Source organism: Ailuropoda melanoleuca, chromosome 8 (assembly GCF_002007445.2).
Source record: "Ailuropoda melanoleuca isolate Jingjing chromosome 8, ASM200744v2, whole genome shotgun sequence".
Lineage (NCBI taxonomy): Eukaryota > Metazoa > Chordata > Mammalia > Carnivora > Ursidae > Ailuropoda > Ailuropoda melanoleuca.
In genome coordinates, this window is record NC_048225.1 from 15019030 (window position 1) to 15029113 (window position 10084).

Sequence of the window (10084 nt, forward strand, 5' to 3'; positions counted from 1 at the left end):
TGGCCCGGATGCCCAGAGTCACGCCGGGTCAGAACGAGCCGCGCTCGCCCCCCGCTCAGCCCCTCGCAGCCGGGGTGGCCCTGGCGGAGCGCGGGGCCGAGCAGCAGCAGACTCGGTCCTCCGGGGCCACGATGGGGGCGTCCCGTGCAGGCTCCTCTTCTCCCGCCTCCTCCTCCGCCCCGCCGGACCCCTGCCACAGAGAAATTGGCCGGCCACGGTCGCTTCCCAGAACGATTGCACCACTGCGGCTGCCGCCGGCCTGGCACTGCCCCCAAGGCTCGCACACCCCCCAGCCTCGCAGTGCCGGCAGCTTTGAGGGAAGAACCCTGGGCCGGGTTCCACAGACCCAGAGGTACCCGTACTGGGGAATGGAGATGGGGCCTTATGGGCTGCCCCTTCAAACCCAAGCTCCCCCAAGTCCCGACTAGCGGGAAGGGGAGGGGGCTGAATTCACAGGCCCAAAGTTTTCACACTTGTCCACGTCCAGACCTTGAAAATTCTGTTTTTGCCCTCTTCATTCCGTGAGCGTAGCTGGGACTCAGTTTCCCCTCACCTGAATGCAGAAAAGAGGGGGAAGGAGGGTAAATGGGTGCGAGCCCTCCAGCTTGGCCCCTGCAAACCTGTTCCTGTCCTGATGGTTGAAAGGACCCCCTGCAGCAGGGCTTCCCGCACACCCCCGTTCCCCCCCCCACTGTCAACTGTGGCTCAGGAGCTGGGGGTGGAAGCCTGGAGAGGGAGTCAGATCTGGATTCAGGCAGCCCTCCACACAGCAAGCTCCCCCTCTTCCCCAAGTCGGGTCTTCTGGCCTCTTGAACTAAGGCTCTGGGGAGTGGGATGGGCTCTTGCCTCTTAGAGACCCCAGCATCACATCTGCTGCGGCTCCTGCAGTGCGAGGGTCAAACAGAGGTCGGGATTTGGGGTGGAGGCCCGTTGCCTGGCAGGGCAGCTTTTCTGCAGGGTGGGGGAGGAGCACCGTGAGGCAGCAAACGCCAGAGATGGGCAGGTGACTTGAGAGAAGGCTCCGGGTGGTATTTTGATGACGCAGAGATGACTGGCAAACGACCTCAGCATCGGTTCTCAGGAACCTTGCTGACCCCTCCTCTCTCTCCATCAGTCTCCAGCCAGAGGCAATGCCAAGCCGGCCAAGGCAGGGACCTGGAGCCTGGGGGGACAGGACAGTGGCTCCACATCCCCCAGAGTGAACGTATGGACTGGCCCAGGGCCCGGAGTGGAATGGATGAGTTTGTCTACAGGGGCAGGAGTGGGAATGGCTGAAGGATGCTGTTTGCCCTGGCAAGCCAGAGCTGGGCATGGAGCTCTGCTTCCCTGCCCCCACTCCCTTCCCTTCACTTAACACCATTAACTAATCGTTCTCCTCTCTGCCTGAAAACAAAGCCAGCTAACCACCAAGGACAGTCAGTTCGGAATTCTTCTGCCCGAGCTGAAGGAAGCCAGGTGGGGGTGGAGGAGCTGTCTCTGCGGTGAAGGGGAAATGAGGTTAGAGCCCAGGGTGACATCCTTTCCCTGTGTGGCCCCACCAAACCGGCACAAGGACTGTCCTTTAAGGAAGCTGGTAGCTTGGGGCGAGATTGGGGCTGCCCGGGAGTGGGTGGTAGGGGGCAGGGGGCAGGCAGCTTTGGGATGGCCTCCTGAGGGGAGCACGTTGGGATTCCAAACCAGAGAGAGATCAGCACTTTGGAGAGGATTCAGAGGAGTCTGGAAGCAGGAAGAAAGGGCAGTGAAGGCAGGAGGACAGGGTAGGGGGGACAGAAGGTGGTGGAGAGTATCAGCCCTCTGGCTCCTTGCTGCTGCCAGAAGACAGCGGGGCAGCCGTAGCGGGAAGAGCAAGGCAGCAGACCAGGAACTGTGAGCTAGAGGACTGTGACCCAGCTGAAGGCGGGGACCAAGGGGGCAGCGATGGGCCTTCCACCAGCAGACTCTGGCACCTGGGCTGGGTGGGAAGCAGTGTTGCCCGGATGTAGGTGAAGACGAGAAGAAGAGGCCCCGGACCAGAGTCCTAATTCTTTGTCTGTTTCCTTTCCAGAAAGGAGGGGTAGGAAGGCTGCTTTCCTCCACCCTCATGGTAGACCCAGGGTACACAGAGACGAGGGGACCGTTGTGTGGAATGTCCTCTGTGTCGTCTCTCTGGCATAGGTCTGACCACAAGCTGAGAAACTGAGGCTGGGTGGGGTGGTGGCCATGGTCTGGTCTTCAGGGTGGTGGCGCTTTCATTTGGGTGTAAGGAAAAGTGAGAAGAGGGGGGCCCCAGCCGCAGTGGAGTGGGAGGTAAAAAGACAAGGATGGGCCTGCCCCCCAGGGGCCCCTGGAGCCAGGTTCTAACCTAGGAGTCCTCCTGTGACAGTCCTCTCTCAGCTCCAGCATAGTGGGCACAGCGGCCTCCCACCCACCCCTCTGGCCCAAGGGCTTGACCAGGAGGAAGATATGAGAAAGGCGGGCTGGGCGGAGGAAGGAAGCTAATAAAGACATTGCAGCTGCAATGAGGAAGGAACAGGGGGTGGAGGGGGGTGGCCCAGCAACCTTGGCAATTATGGAGGCTGGGGAACCCCCTGGCCTGGCCAGAAAATAGAGACCAGTTTGAGTCCTTGGAGGGGAGGGGAGAGAAGTTTTCCAGAATGGGGGTCTGACTTGGGAGGAGGCTGTGCTGAGGGAGTGGAAAACAGGGTGGGAGGAGGGTGGGGGGCAATTGTTGCTGAGGACATCATCAGGCCAGGAAACCGGATACTGGGGGGCTGGGTTGGAAGATGTGGGGGAAGAGACTGAATAGGGGGAAGCAGCCCCTATCCTGGCCGGACGCTGTCTCACCCATGCCCTTTGCACCTGACCCAGGGCAGGAGGAAGGAGATGTAGCGTGGACTGAGGTGCGCCCCAGAAACACCGGGCGGGGAAGGGGAGGAGGGTGACTTGGGGGNAAGGAGATGTAGCGTGGACTGAGGTGGGAGGGGCTATTTTTAAACTTGGAAAAACTTGAGTGAGTTCATCTCCACCCTGAGTACTGGAGGCGGCAAAGGCCCCATTGTACAGGGGTCCAGAGAAGGGGAGCGGGGAGCGGGTGAGCGGCACAATGGCGAGAATTATGTTGGAGTAGGCTGGACAGCCGAGGGCGGGGGAGGGGACTCCTCGCCACAGCTGGCCTACTGAACTCTGGGGTCCAGCCAGGCTGGGGCTTGGACGGGGAGGGGCGGGGGTTGTTCCACTCTCACAAAGCCCCCTGGGGGGGAGCTGGGTCTCTGGCATCCGGTGGTCCATCCTGGGGAGGGGGCTGCGGGTGGGATTCCCACAGCCTGGCTTTCCCAGGGACTGCAGGGCCTGTTCCCAGGCTCCCAGCATTCCAGCGACTCCCCTGGGAGCTAATGGCCTCTCTTCTCAGCCCCTTCTCTGCCCGGGAGTGGGGGGAGAGAAGGAGAAAGAGGATGTGGATGCGTCGGGACTCTTCCTGGGGACTAGGGACCCTTAAGCCAGAGGCAGGGCGGCCGCCCTCCCATCCTAGTCCCCAATCCTGCTCAGGCCTCAGAATGGGGACTGTCCTTCTTGTCCCCTCTGACCCCAGGGGCCTCTCCACGTTGGCAGCCCTCCAGCACCCAGGCCCCAGCCCGGGGGGGATCCTGCCAGCGTCCCAGGAGCCCTGCTCGCGGGGTCTGGCCCAGCGGGGGCCGCGGGAGGCGCTGCATCCGGCGCCGCTCGCACCAACCCAAACATTACCTTAAATGCTCAGGCGGCCGCCGCGGGCCGGGGAGGGGCTCGGCTTGGCGGGGGCCTTGGGGCTCTCCGGAAGCCCAGAATCGGTCTCCAGGCCTTTCCCAGCGCGCCGGCAGCCGTGATTCAGTCCCCTGGCCCCCCTTCTGGAAAGCAGGAGGGGGAGGGAGAATTGGGGGGGAGGTGTTGGCGAGAGAGCCGCGGCTGCATGGGGAGTCCCTGGGGGCCGCCTCCTGGGCGCAGAGCTACCTCCGATCAAGGAAAGAGTAGGACCCTCCAGCCAGGATCTTAGCGTGGGGACGGGAATGGGGGCTTCTGGGTCTCCCTCTAGCTCTGCAGGACCCGCTCCTGTCGGCTGTCCTGATGGAGCCCCCTGCACCCCCCCCATCCTGGATCTCAGTTCTCTGGCTTCAGAGGGCTCTGCCACTTCCTCCTCCCACCCTAAATTTGGAGAAGGGAGGGGCGCCTGGGTGGCACAGCGGTTAAGCGTCTGCCTTCGGCTCAGGGCGTGATCCCGACGTTACGGGATCGAGCCCCACATCAGGCTCCTCTACTATGAGCCTGCTTCTTCCTCTCCCACTCCCCCTGCTTGTGTTCCCTCTCTCGCTAGCTGTCTCTATCTCTGTCAAATAAATAAATAAAATCTTAAAAAAAAAAAATTTGGAGAAGGGAGCCTATTGGTGGGGTTGGGGAGAGGGCACAGGAGCAGGATGCCCGAGCCTACACCACTCCCCCTCAGGGAAGTTCACATCTGCTCCCCAAAATACCACCACCCAAAAGGTCCCCAGAGAGCTGTTTAAATCTGACTTGGAGTTGTCCCTGAGGAAAGGCCAGCAAGTCCACCACCGCAGAGAAGCCTAAGGGGCTCCTGGCCCTCTCTTCCCTGAAGGCCACTTCTGCATTGTTTTCCCTTCCACACAGAGTTCCAAGCCATCCAGGAGAAGCCCTGGAGGAGGGGGACCTGTGGTCCCCACTGTAGTTACCACAGCTCACCTTCGAGGCGGGGAGAGAGGAGGAAAGAAAGAGGGGAGACAAGCCTGGGGCCCGCTCCCTGCGCCACACCCCTGTAGCTGGGGCTTCCAGTGTGGAGAAAGAAAACAGAATTTGGAGTCAGGAAAAAGCCCCAGACTAGGTAAGACTGGGGCTGTGCTCCCCCCTGGCGCCTTCCCTTCGCATCCCGGGCACACCGGACAGTGTCTGTTCAACTCTGCTCTCAGACAGCTGACTGGAAACTCCATGACAGGATTGGTGGCTTCTAGATGGCCCTGCCACTTCGTTAGCTAATCTTGGGCAAGCGACTGAGCCAGTGACCGCTCAGAGGGGACGGATCTGCTATTGGTACAGTGCTTTACAACTTAGATGTTTCACATCGGGATCATTTTCATCACCAATATTTATCTTGATCTGTGCCCCCAAAATGAGGAAACTAAAGAACAAAGAGTGATATGGTCTAAAGTCACATAGCTTGTGAGAGATGGAACTATATATTCCCCCCCCCTTTTTAAAGTTACTTATTGATTTATTTATGGTGAGAAAAGGGGTAGGGAGAGGGAGAGAATCTGAAGCAGACTCTGTGCTGAGCTCGGAGCCCAACGTGGGGCTCGATCTCATGACCCTGTGATCATAACCTGAGCTGAAATCAGAACTTGGTCTCCCAACAGACTGAGCCACCCCGGCGCCCCCTATATATATTTGTTTGCTGTGGTAAAATACACAGACCATAAAATGCACCCTTTTCACCATTTTAAGCACCCTTTTCACCATTTTAAGTGTGCAATTCGTGGCATTAAGTACATTCGCAATGTGCCACCATCACCACTGTCAGTTCCAGAACTCTTGGATCACCTCAAGGAGCTAAACTTTGAAGCAAGATTGCAAAAACCAGTGCACTATACCTGTAACAATTTACAGCTGAATTAAGTAAACATATAACGGAAATGATGGGAAGGCACTGAATTACGTCCTATAAACAGGAAGCGCAACTGGGATCCAGCAAAGGGAGCATCTGTGTGGACCTCTGCCTGCACGAGCTAGGAAAGTCTTTCTGAAAGTGTGGAGGCTTTCACGAAAAGGCAGGTTTTGAGAGGGAGCAGTGAGGATCGATCATTCCAGGCAGGGCAAGTGGCAGGAGCAAAGAGAGAGGAAAGAAGCTAAAGAAAGAGGCATTTACAGTCACAACTGCAGAATTTCTGTATAAAGGGTTTCCGAGGAGCCATCTGGCTGGAGCAGAGGCTAGGGGACGGGGATTGCAAGTATATTTGCATAGCAAGCCCACTGCTTTCATTTCCATTATATGTTTGTTTGCAGTGCCTTGAGGAGAGCCACTACTAGCACCTGTGGCATCACCCTTATGCAAACAGCTGGTACTCAATAAAGAGCGTTACATGGCTAACCAGAAATTCAGCCGGGTACAGGGTGCATGCATGTGAGAGCTTGGGCAGATGAGGGGAAGTTAGGTCACAGGGGAGGAACCGGGTCTTAAGATAGAGTAAGCAGTCGGCCGCCACTGCGGGTTCTTGAGCAACCCGGATGATGTGACGCCATTGGAACTCAGGAGTCGAGGGTTTCTCTATTTCTTCTTTGCCTGAGAGCGCCCCCTGGTGCCCCTAGTTTGAATTGTTCCCTCATCTGAACGGAGTAGGTGGGAGGATGGGACACTGAGAAGCAGGACTAATGAGTTGGAGAAGCCAGACTCTTGAGCCACGTTCCAATCCGTCCTGAGTGATAACAGTAGTGAAACAAAAATACAGACGACACGTGGACAGAGAGGGTTTGATGTGAGGGAAACGGGCACGGCGGTGCTTCCCTGCTCTGCCCCACCTTGGTCTGAGAGAGGATATTGGGTGTCAGGTACGAAGGTGGAGCTGGAGGTACGATGATTGCCGAGACAGGGTCCATGTTCTTGGGGAACTTGCACGCGAGGGAGTAAATGATTAGAATACGAGGGTGCAAATAGGCACATACAGCAGTTACTGAACACAGCCTGAGGGGGGTCAAAGAAGGCTGCCTGGAAGAGTTGATACCTAGCTTCATTTTCACGATGATAATAGGTAACTGTGGGATACCTGGGTGGCTCGGTTAAGCATCTGCCTTCGGCTCAGGTCATGATCTCAGGGTCCTGGGATTGAGCCCCATGTAGGGCTTCCTGCTGAGTGGGGTGTCTGCTTCTCCCTCTCCCTCTGCTCCTCCCCCCGACTGCTTGTGATTTCTCGCTCTCTCCTTCTTAAATAAGTAAATAAATCTTTAAAAAAAACCTAGTAGGTAACCGTGGCATGTGCTGTTTAAAGTGTGACCTAGGGGAGGCGCCTGGCTGGCCCAGTCGTTAGAGTATGTGACTCTTGATCTCAGGGTGGTGAGTTCAAGGCCCACATCGTGTGCCGCGCTTACTTAAAATAATTAAATAACTTTAAAAATAAATAAAGATAAATACAGTGAGACCTAGGGACACCTGGCTGCCTCAGTCAGTGGAGCATGCGACTCTTGATCTCAGGGCAAGGGTTGTGAGTTCAAGCCCCACACTGGGGGTAGAGATGACTTAAACACAGAATTCCAAGGAAAAGTAACTCAAATTTTTATAAAGATTTTATGTTTAAGTAATCTCTACACCCAACATGGAGCTCGAACTTACAACCCCGAGATCAAGAGTCACAGGTGCCGGCCGGGCACCCCATAAATTAACTTAATTATTATTTCACACGCCTGGGTATTCTCATGATGGGCCAGCAATGTTTGGATGGAATAACACAGTCATATACAACTCATAAATTATTATATATTTATTCCATTAAATTAATTTTTCTTGCCTTAATTTTGGCAAAATCCCTAATTGTATTGTTGTAATAAAATTTTTCTCATTATGCATATTCTGTTGCCAGTTATGCCAAATTAATCAACCTTTCTTGAATTATTCTTGCTCTTAGATGTTTAAAAAATTAATTCCAATTTAGAGAAACTTTGCTCCAAACTGAAATTATTCCTAATATTTTTAAACCAGTGTTTTAAGGGGTGTCTGGGTGGCTCAGGTGGTTAAGCGTCCGACTCTCGGTTTCAGTTCAGGTCATGATCTCAGGGTCCTTAGATGGAGCCCCGCATGGGGCTGCGTGCTGAGCGGGGAATCTGCTCTCTCTCTCTCTCTCTCTGCCCCTTCCCCCACTTGTGTGTGCGTGCCCGCTCTCTCTCTCAGATAAATAAATCTTAAAAAAAAAAACAGAGCTTTGATTCAGAATTGGATCATACACTTTATGTCATGTTCAAACATTATATAGGCATTACATACGATAAATATTTGATCCCAGAAACTAAAGTATTCTCTCATCATATTAATCTTTATCATTTATATTGCAATTTTCACCATCTCTTAAACCAATATCTAGATCCATTTGGTGTTTCTTGTTTTACTCTTTCAATGTTTAAAATTTTTTCCTCAGAATTTTATTTTATTTATTTTATCTATTTAAAGATTTATGTATTTGAGAGAGACTGAGAGTGAGAGAGCACAAGCAGGGGGAGGGGCAGAGGGAGAGGGAGAAGCAGGCTCCTCACTGAGCAGGGAGTCTGATGCGGGGCCTCCATTCCAGGACCCCGAGATTATGACCTGAGTCGAAGATACATGCTTAACCGACTGAGCCACCCAGGTGCCCCAGCATTTTATTTTAAAATTTTTTATTTGATCCTAGCTGACACACAATGTTACATTAGTTTCATGTGTACAACATAGCGATTTGATAACTCTCTATATTATTATTTTTTAAATAGAAAACCTAGATTTGTTGGGGGCGCCTGGGTGGCTCAGTCATTGGGCATCTGCCTTCGGCTCAGGGCGTGATCCCAGGGTCCTAGGATCGAGCCCCACATCGGGCTCCTCCGCTGGGAGCCTGCTTCCTCCTCTCCCACTCCCCCTGCTTGTGTTCCCTCTCTCGCTGGCTGTCTCTCTCTCTCTCTCTGTCAAATAAATAAATAAAATCTTTAAAAAAAAACTGCAAATATTTTATAAAAAAAAAAACAACCTAGATTTGTTAAGCTATTACTAAGACAGAACAATTATCACTGAAGTACTCTGAGACTTCATCCTAATTTCACTTGTTGTGATGGAAACTGACCTGAGAGGTTAGAAATGAAAGGATGTAACCGAAGAGGTATTAACAAATTAATGAATTAGTAAAAATGACCCCTTACCCCTGTGAAGATAGAGCAGAGACCAGGATTTCTCTGAGATCTCTTTGTCTTTCTTTCTAAGGGGTAAGGGGATCCTTAGGCTCTAAAGGGGTGTATCTTGGATCCAGCCTCCATCCTTCCCGTCCAGTCTACCTGCGCCCTCGAATGCCCGTGTTCTCACCAGGCAGCCTGCCCGGCACGGAAGCCGCATCTAGGGAAGGCAGCAACGACGGGCCTGCTCAGAGCACACGATACACACAAAGTTTTGGGGTAGATGATAAGCTACAGATAACCTCTTGGTTAAGTTAATTCACCTTTGTTAATAAAGGTCATAGTGTCTTCTGCAGGTGACCTTTTGTCTCAGTGTAGTCTGTCTCGGAAATGAACTGGTTCAGGTAAATTCTGGAGGCGGAAAGAGACTTCCATTGACACCCACTCCACAGCAGAAGAGGCAGCATGCTCTTTCCTCGTTACGAGAATCCCACAGCCGCAGAAATCATTCTCAGTGATCAGCATCTGCTCCCTCACACTCCAGCCGCCGTCGGTGGAATGTCTGCCTCCATCCCACCTCATACGCTCTCATCCGATCTTCCGTCCGGACTCCAGCCGTGGTACATTGGCCGCTCACGGATTGAGAAAGAAAGCATTCCTTCTCATCTCTCCTGTGGGGCTTGGCCTTCTGCCGTTAAATGGGGTAATCCTTCTTCATACGTATAACATGTAGCGATGTCCCCCGCTCTTGGTCATGTGTTCTTGACCATCATAACTATCTCGATGCTCATCCTCAGGAGCAGGACGCCAAGCCTGGCAGTCACACCCTGCAGCGAACACCGCCTCCAAGGCCCACTGACCACTAGGCACAAGTACGTTCAACCTCATCATCACGGTCTTCTTCTTCTTTGGCAATAGATTCTTTCGATTCTTCTCCACAGCTGGCATTCACCATGACATACACATGCTCTCGCGGGTAGGCATTTAGGTCCCTGGCCCCCGCGTGCGAGCTGATGGTGGGGTATTCCAGTGGGAATCTTCATCCAGAGCCATCTCACGAAGACAGGTGGCTCTCGGCGACGTAAAGGGTGCTGGGGCCGAGGGCCTTGCCGCTCAGTACAGCCTCAGTCTCTGGCTGCTGCCATCAGAGCCCCTCTGCCCAGCCAGGCAGCGGGATGCTTGGAGGAAGCTCATTGAAGCAGGGAGTGCGGGGACACAGGCCCAT

At 53.9% G+C, this 10084-nt stretch overlaps 1 long non-coding RNA gene and 1 pseudogene across 2 annotated transcripts; both read right to left on the minus strand.

The window, feature by feature from the left end:
• Positions 1-6: 6 nt before the first annotated feature.
• LOC109488522 lies at positions 7-4127 on the minus strand. 2 transcript variants are annotated; one of them, XR_004627033.1, is made up of 4 exons: positions 3964-4127; positions 3721-3860; positions 490-553; positions 7-190 (listed from the first exon to the last, which is right to left on the minus strand). It is a non-coding gene; the product is annotated as an uncharacterized LOC109488522 (long non-coding RNA). The 2 variants fall into 2 exon arrangements; XR_002141516.2 differs by lacking the exons at positions 7-190; positions 490-553 and adding an exon at positions 852-1162.
• Positions 4128-9005: 4878 nt separating this feature from the next.
• Positions 9006-10084, minus strand: LOC109488509 (annotated as a pseudogene).